Genomic DNA, 9,678 nt, shown 5'->3' on the forward strand with positions numbered 1-9,678 from the left:
TGGTGGCCATAATTCAACTCAGAAAAGCATCACATCTCAAGCCATGGGAGAGTTTCTCATGTGGAATTATTTTTCAATTTGCTTCATCTATACTACTCTGTTCTAATAAATTGAACATCTATTTTCCAGTGTAATATTGGCAGAATCCTATGCATATTAACCACAGATGTAACTTTCTCATTTATAGCCATTGTTTTCTATACTAAGACTGTACTATTCTAGCGTACCCTATTTAGTATCAGCACTTGATATGGGAGGCTGCTCCTGAGGGCAGCACCTATAATAATGTGACTCAGTCTCCCAATTAGATGGTAGCATCACCTGGGCAAGGGAAGACTGTCATCTTGTTTCAATAGAGAAAGAGACACTGTGACAGCCTAGAGGATACCAGGTAGTTTATGGGATCACATGTCTTTTCCTTCCTACACAAATATTTCTTTTAGCTTTCATATTCCACTCTTTCTCTGTCAGCAACACAACCTTCAGCCACAGAACCTGGATGGATATGCATTCAGTGCTCTCTGAATCTCTATTATAATATCTTGGATGTGGCTTAAATCATAATGTCTGTCAGAAGCAGAATTTGGGACAGGGAACTGGCTCTGTGTTGGGTGTGTACCCAGGAGATACATTAGACAGAGTGACTCTGTGGGGGTACTGACCCTGGATCTCCTCTATAGCACTATTCGTGTTTTCCATGCCTTGAGGAGAACGAGGACAACAACTAAGTCTCCACCAAGTGGATTCTACTGTTCTGTGAACCTTACAACAGAAGAATTAAAGTTTAATTGATGTGTTTAATGATGAACTGCATTGTGTGGGTTTCAACTTGAAATATACAGAATCTGAAAAAAGGTGGTGTGCCCACATCACTGGGTTTATGTAGGATATAGAGTTGTTAAGCTCACAGAGAAACATGATAATCTTTTCAAGATAAAAAAATAACTCTGAAGTTTCTGGTATAATAAAATTGACATAGACACAGCCTGAGAAATTCATTATACTTCAGGAGTTTATAAAAGGAAATGGAAACATGAAATAAACAAAATGGCCCACATTTAATTTGTAATGTCGCTAAAAATACAAATCAGAAAACCAAATAAAATCAGATCTTATGGATAGTGAAAAATGTTAAATCCAACTCTAATTTTAAAATATGATTTTTATTTTTATATCTTATATCTTTTCTTAACCAGAGATATTATCCTCCACTTGTATTGAAAACTCTCTAACATAATTTGTTGTGATGTATTTCTGTCAAATATCCCCATGTATTATGATATACTCCATTTAATATATTAATATTCTCAAAGTTTCTATCAAAAGTTTTGGCATTTTTTGCTCCTAGACTACATATATATCTTTATCTCAATTTGCACTATTTATGTTGTAATCATGATAGCACATATTAGAAATAATGGTTATAACTGTTGTGACTCAAGTTAAACATTAATACTCCCCCAAACATCAAATGTATGCAGTAAATGAAAATTTTAAAATAATACAACAGAATGAACACAATACCCAATGGTAGTCTTCCTAATATCAAAGGACTGTTTTATAGGGATGATAATTTCTAATCCATCTAACAGGATCAAAGTAGAGAATTAGTAAGAATTTGGAGAATAATCCCAATAACTGAGAAGAAAATTATCTAAACCTTCTTGCCACTTTCCCCTGATTAGCTGTTCAGAACAAAAAAAAAGGGATATAGGTAGAGGAGTAAATTCACACAAAGGTCATACAGATGTATGAATTTTGTACTTTCTCTTCAGTCAACAAGAACAACTAAATTGAAGGCCTGTTATCAAATGAGTAAAATTTTCAGTGTAGGAAACCATCTGAAAGAAGATAAGAATGCGAAGCTCTGTGTTGTAGTTACAAATACACAGGTAACTATCGGCACAGTCCATCATAAATCAGCATGCATCAGGTTAGGGGAAAAGACAGGTGAAACCAGGGAAATAGATAGCCAGAGACACACAGCAAGAGGGTAAAACTGTACAGGAGAAATCATTCTTTTTAAAACTTTGTACTTTTGAAACTGTCTACTTCTGTTTCATGGCTTTGTAATTACTCCCATGACCATGTAACCCTAAGAACACACCTGAAAATACAGGATGCCAAGTTATACCATTGTACCAAGCTTCATAAACTGATGATCATCACCTACACTTATAACTGAGGAAACTACCCTGCTGGCTAATCAGAAGTGCCAGGCAGTTAAGTCTCGTCTCCGTACATCCTTCAGATCTCCTAGTTGTGCATTACATAAAAGCCCTGGACCACTAGAGACTGGAGCCTGATATTTTGTGGATGATCCTGATTAGTGTCTGCCAACATAAGTAAATCTGCCTCCAAATTTGGGGTCATTTCAGTGTTTCTGCTTGCCATGGTATCAGGTGTTAATGACAGAGAAGCAATGGGCTTACATGTGCATGATTACCTTCTGCTTTATCTTCTTCTCCATCAAAATAACTCAACATTAACTGGTGTGTGTTAACACTGCCTGTTCTCCTGAAGCAACTAACAATCATTCCCCTATCAAACAGTGTGTTTTTTCCACTACAAGATGGCATTCTTTATTGACTTCCTTTAGACCAGTACAAAACTATGAAGTGAGTTTTCAATCCTCCATTCATCTTAAGTCATCTGAGGTGAGTTTCTTGCTCCATAAGTTGCTCATGACATTTTTCACTTCTGCATTCCTCAACGTGTAGATCAGAGGGTTGAGCAAAGGTGTCCCAACCATATAAAACACAGCTATCATCTTATCCATGAGGAAGGTAGTGGCAGAGCATGTGTAGATAAATATGCAAGGTACAAAGAACAGGATGACCACAGTGGTGTGGGAGATGCAGGTGGAGAGGGCTTTCCTCCTCCCTTCAGCACTGTGGTTCCTGAGAGAATGCAAAATGACTACATAGGAGAACATCAGCAGGACAAATGTCACAGTACAAAGGGTCTCACTATTGGACACCAGGAGTAGGTTGACCCCATAGATGTCTGCCCAGGCAAGTTACACCAGGGGCTCCAAGTCACAGCAATAGTGATAAATCACACTGGGACTACAGAAAGGCAAGCTCAAGGCCAGAAAAAGTTGAGTGGAAGAATCCACACAGGATGCCACCCAGGCCATGGCCAGCAACATTCCACAGAGCCCATAATTCATGATGGTTGTGTAGTACAGGGGCTAACAACCAGCCATCTAGTAGCCCACAGCCATGAAGATCAGGAAGAGGATCTCCAGGCAGCCAAAGAATGGGCTACAAAGACTTGGGTCATGCACTCAACTGAGAGAAAGAATGTCTTCTCCAAAAGGGAGCCTACAATAGCTCTAGGTGCTGTGCAAGTAGAGAGGAATATGTCAGGTAGAGATAGGTAGAAAAGGAAGAAGTACATTGGACTCCCAAGTGCCTGGATGGTCTTGATGGTAGCAATAATCAGCAAGTTACCCAGCAATGTTCTTATGTACAAAAATAAGAACATTTTAAACACTATTTTCGTTCTAACATGATCTTGTGTCAACCTGAGCAGAATGAACTCAGTCACATTACTATTCAGCTGCATAGCTCTTTGAATTAGAAAAAAAGGTGTTCGTATAATGGGTAACTTGCAAAAATAAAGGACTTAATTTACCATGGTCATGTGATATGATAAAATTTTCAAGGAAAAGTGAGTACCTTTCACCAGGAAGTTGTGGTTTACTAAAGAGTAGCTGTAGTTGTGGTTTATTAAACAGTAGCTTCAAACTTGATCCTTAAGTGGTTATGAACATTTCACAGGATCACTGTCTGAAATGAGCTTGTGATCATTCTTTCCCACAGCATTCTTCAAATGCAAGCACTCATTAGCTCTGACACGGTTCTCACTCATTTTGATGTTTCAGTGGATACAAAATTTAGACATACATTTTCCATCCTTATTTCCTTTGCTTTCCATACTCAATAAAATTTGTGGGTTCATTTTTACAATGTGTTCTATGCAACACGGATAGTCTTTCTGACTATCATTGGAGGTTTATGGTATAAAATTGCACTCCCTACCCCATAAAATAGTTGAACTGTATTTGCAGACAGCATATAACTATGCATGTGTAAATATGTTATACACTCTCTTATAATGTTTTGTGTGTGGCACACCAGTGGAAACAGATAAAAAGATTCTTTGACAGGAATATATTAAATATCCCTTTTATTTGTTTTTTTTCTTGTTTTTGGGAAGCATCATTTACAGCACTTAGCATCCCTAAAATTATATTCACCTGAAGGGGATATATTATATTCCTCAATAATATTTTAAGATCAAGGGTAATTATGAAGGCTGTCTCTAGGCAGTTGTAGAACAGGACCATGGTTATAATCTCAAGAAGATTTTATTGCTATACAGATGTCTGAAATACTTACAAACTTAAGGCAAAGAAATAGTTCATAAGAGGAAGCTATGATTTTAGAGAAAAGTGATAGGGGATATTCAGTCACTGATATTTTTTCTTTGATATTATTTTCTGCTCTGCCAAATTTAATGATTAAAATTTTGAGTAAATTATATTCCTTTAAATGAACATTTCTTTTTTCAAATGGGGAAGCATTATCATTGCATGATCAAAATCTTAGTCATTTCTGTCAATGTGACATCATCACAATGCAACACTACATGAATGTAAACATTGAAACAAAAATGGGTGCATGTAACTGTGTTCTGGAAGATGCACACAGCACACTGTGCACTCTGATTCCCATCAGTGTCTTCCACACACTGTGGTTAGAACTGAGAACTTAGAACCCGATAGCTGGACTTGAAGAACTGCTGAGCTTCCAACGGGTGGGTGGGCCCACGCTATCCCCGGAGCCCAGCCTGTTTGGGACTGCCGCGTCTAGCCATCGGTGTGCAGAGGAGGGGCTGGGTGGATCTGGGGCGCCTGCATCAGCCTCCCCGTGTGTCTGGAGGACTGTGGATATCTCAGCAAGCAGGGGAGGATCGCAGGTTCCTGAGGCACTGCGGCCTGTGGTGAGTGCTCAGCGCATTCTGCCCAAATCCCAGACTGTTTGGGACCCTCCAGGCTTCCAAGTGCAGTGAAGTGGAGAAGTGGGTTTGAGGCCTCTACATCAGCCTCCCCATTCCGGCCGCACTTGGAGAACTGCTGAGCTTTCAACGGGTGGGCGGGCCCACGCTATCCCTGGAGCCCAGCCTGTTTGGCCTCCCGCACATAGCCATCGGTGTGCAGAGGAGGGGCTGGGTGGATCTGGGGCACCTGCATCGGCCTTCCCGTGTGTCTGGAGGACTGTGGATGTCTCAGCGGGCAGTGGAGCATCGCGGGTTCCGGAGGCCCTGCAGCCTGTGGTGAGTGTTCAGCACACTTGGCCCAGAGCCCAGACTGTTTGGGTCCCTCCAGGCTTCCAGGTGCAGTGAAGTGGAGAGGTGGGTTTGAGGCATCTACATCTGCCTCCACATCCCGGCTGCGACTGGAGAGCTGGGGAGCTTCCAAAGGGCAGGTGGGCGCACAGTGTTCCTGAGGCCCAGCTTGTCTGGAACTGTGGAGTTCTGAGGAAGCAGAGGAGGGCCATTGGTTCTGCAATCCCAGTGGCTTGGGGTACCGTGGTGCCAAAGTCTCAGTAGCCGCAAACATAGAACAGGATTTCCAACAGATCTGGAGAAAGCTTTCAAATAACACTTGAAACACAGAAATATAGGAAAATGACAAAACGAAAGACCAAATTACAACCTCAAACCTCCAGCCTATCTCAAGAAACCCTAGGAGCAATGTATATAGAAGAAAATATATGCCATTCACCTCAAATATCGGATACAATAGCTACTGAAATTAACAAGCAACTCCAGGAAGCTTTAAAGAAATTCAAACTCGAAATAATCTCCCAGGTAAAAGAAGAAATGATAAAAGAAATGAAAGAGATTCTGAATATATCTAAAGAAAACACAGATAAAAAATTGGAGGAACTAAACAAAAAGATAGAATCCCTAGACGAGCAATATAAGAAACAAACAATACATAATGCAGATGCACAGAGATATACAGGAAATAAAAAACTCCACTGAAAGTTATAAAAACCACCTTAATGAAAGTGAAGATAGAATTTCAGACCTTGAAGACAGGATTGCAGCTAGTGAACAGGAAAGGAAAAATCTTTTAAAAATAACAAGGAATCAGTAAACAACAATTCAACAACTGCAAGACGATGCAAAGAAAAATAACATAAGAATGATAGGGATTAATGAAAAAGAAGGAGACAAAATAAAGGATGTCAAGAGGATATTTAGAGAAGTAATAGCTGAAAATTTCCCAAGCATGAGATCAGAAACTGACATCAGGATCAGTGAAGCATATAGAACTCCAAATAGTCATAACCAAAATAAAACTACACCCAGACATATAATAATCACCATCCCAGAAATCCAACACAAGAATAGATTATTAAAAGCTATCAGAGAGAAAAGATAGATCACTTATAAAGGAAAACCTATCAGAATCACAGCAGACTTCTGAGTACAAACAATAAAAACAAGAAGAGCATGGAGTGAAGTATTCCAGATCCTAAACCAAAATGATTTCCAACCTAGACTGATGCATCCTGCAAAACTATCATTCAAAATTGATGGTGAAATACAATACTTCCATGACAAAGAACAACTGAAGAACTTCATGAACACCAAACCAACCCTGCAAAAAATATTGAAAGACAGTTTAGATACACAAAGGAAAAAACCACTAAGCAAAGCAGATAATTAAACAGAACAGAAAGATAAAGATGAAACAGCAGAGAGATAACATGTCAACAATAAACCACCATTTAACAGTAATAACCATTAATGTAAATAGTCTCAATGCACCAATCAAAAGAAACAGACTTGCAGAATGGATCAAGAAACAAAATCCAACCATATGTTGTTTACATGAAACCCATCTAACCCAGAAGGATACTCACAGACTGAAAGTCAAAGGATGGAAAACAATACTTCATGCACCAGGAATCCAAAAAAAGGCAGGAGTAGCCATTCTGTTTGCAGAAAACGTGAACTTTAAACCAACAATGACCATAAAGGACAAAGAAGGTCACTACATACTCGTAAGGGGAAAACTCCAAGAAGAAGAGATAACTATCTTAAATATATATGCACCAAACTCCAGACCACCCAGTTATATAAAACAACTATTAACAGAAATAAAAACTCAAATTATCAGGGGCTGGAGATTTAGCTCAGCGGCATAAGCGCCTGCCTTTCTAGCAGGCAGTCGTGAGTTCGATCCCCGGTACCGATGAAAAAGAAAAAGACAAAAAAAAAAAAAAAAAACCTCAAATTATCAGTAACACAATTGTAACAGGGGACCTCAATACGCCATTGACTCCAAGGGACAGATCAACCAGACAGAAAATGAGCAAAGAAATAACACAACTGAATCACACCTGTGAACAAATGGATTTCATAGACATACACAGAATGTTCCACCCAACAACAGCAGAATACACATTCTTCTCAGCAGTCCATGGATCATTCTCTAAAATAGACCATATATTAGCTCACAGAACATATTTACACAAATGCAAAAGAGTTGAAATCATTCCTTGCATGTTATCGGACCATAGCGCTCTGAAATTAGAAATTAATGATAAAAGATACTGCAAAAATCCCGCAAACACATGGAAACTGAATAACACACTCTTGAGTAATCAGTGGGTCACAGAAAATTAAAGAAAAAATTAAACAATACCTAAAAGAAAATGAAAGTGCAGATATAACTTACCGGAATTTGTGGGATGCAATGAAAGCCGTCCTCAGAAGAAAATTTATTGCAATGAGTTCCCACATCAGGAAAACAGAACGAATACAAATAAATAACTTGATGCTACACCTCAAACAGCTAGAAGAGCAAGTCAAGCCAAAGCCAAAAGAAGAGAGGAAATTATAAAAATCAGAGCAGAAATCAATGCAATAGAGACTAAGAAAACAATCCAAAGAATCAATGAATCATAGAGTTCGTTCTTTGAAACAATAAATAAAACAAATAAGCCCCTAGCCAAACTTATTTTAAAAAGGGAAGAAAAAGCTCAAATTCATGCAATAAGAAATGAAAAAGGTGAAATCACTACAGACCCAAGAGAAATACAGAAGATCATCAACACCTATTTCGAAAACCTCTACTCTCAAAGGTTTGATAACACAGAAGAAATAGACAGATTCTTAGAAACATATAAAGTACCAAAGCTAGATCAAGAGGATATAAAACTGTTGAATAAGCCTATCTCTGTTAATGAAATTGAAAATGTAATTAAGTCCTTACCTACAAAGAAGAGCCGAGGCCCAGATGGATTCACTGCAGAATTCTACAAGAAATACAAAGAAGACCTAATGCTGACACTCCTCAAACTATTCAATGAAATTGAAAGGGAAGCAATCCTTCCTAAGTCATTCCTGGAAGCAAATATTACTCTAGTACCAAAACCTGAGAAAGACCCAAATAAAAAAGAGAACTATAGACCAATCTCCCTAATGAACAAAGATGAAAAATCCTCAATAAAATATTGGCAAATAGGATGCAGCAAATCATCAAGAAGATTATACATCATGAACAAGTGGGATTCATCCCAGGAATGCAAGGATGGTTCAACAAACGTAAATCAATAAATGTAGTCCACTATATCAATAAAGCCAAAAGTAAGAATCACATGATCATTTCTATAGATTCAGAAAAAGCCTTCGATAAGGTCCAACATTTGTTCATGACAAGAACTTTACAGAAAATTGGAATAGATGCTCTTTACCTCAATAGGCCAAAAGGCCATTTATGACAAAAGGCCATTTATGACAAACCAACAGCCAGCATCATACTAAATGGCCAAAAATTGAAAGCCTTTAATTTTAAATCAGGCACAAGAGAAGGATGTCCTTTATCACCACTCCTATTCAATATAGTACTGGAAGTACTAGCCAGAGCAATTAGACAAGAGAGAGAAATAAAAGGGGTAAAGATAGGAAAAGAAGAAGTTAAATTATCATTGTTTGCAGATGACATGATACTCTACATAGAAGACCCCCTAAACGCCATTGAAAGACTCTTAGATATAATAAATAAATTCAGTAATGTGGCTGGATACAAAATCAATACTCAGAAATCAATAGCATTCCTATACACTAACAACAAAATCACAGAGAGGGAAATAAGAGAAACTGGACTATTCACATTAGCAAGCAAAAAAATGAAATATTTAGGAATTACTCTTACGAAAGAAGTGAAAGACTTACACAGTGAAAATCATAATACACTGAAAAAAGAAATTGAAGATGATCTCAGCAAATGGAAAGACATCCCTTGCTCATGGATAGGAAGAACAAACATTGTGAAGATGGCCATTCTCCCAAAACTGTTATACAGATTCAATGCAATCCCAATAAAAATACCATCAACATATCTTATAGATCTAGAGAAATTACTCATAAAATTCATCTGGAACCAGAAGAGACCTCGAATAGCAAAGGCAATTCTAAGCAGTAAAGTCAAAGCAGGAGGCATCACAATCCCTAACTTGAAGTTATACTACAAAGCAACAGTAGTAAAATCAACATGGTATTGGAATCAAAACAGAGCCGAAGATCAATGGAATAGATTAGAAGATACAACCACAACTACAAACCCACTCAACCACCTTATCTTTGATAAAG

At 38.2% G+C, this 9,678-nt stretch overlaps 1 pseudogene; it reads right to left on the reverse strand.

Moving 5' to 3' along the window:
• Nucleotides 1-2,638: 2,638 nt before the first annotated feature.
• LOC106026337 (olfactory receptor 4C16-like) lies at nucleotides 2,639-3,570 on the reverse strand (annotated as a pseudogene).
• Between the last annotated feature and the right edge of the window lie 6,108 nt (nucleotides 3,571-9,678).

The sequence above is a fragment of the Cavia porcellus genome, unplaced genomic scaffold (genome assembly GCF_034190915.1).
Source record: "Cavia porcellus strain 051 isolate PalLab524CR breed Dunkin Hartley unplaced genomic scaffold, mCavPor4.1 scaffold_17, whole genome shotgun sequence".
NCBI lineage: Eukaryota > Metazoa > Chordata > Mammalia > Rodentia > Caviidae > Cavia > Cavia porcellus.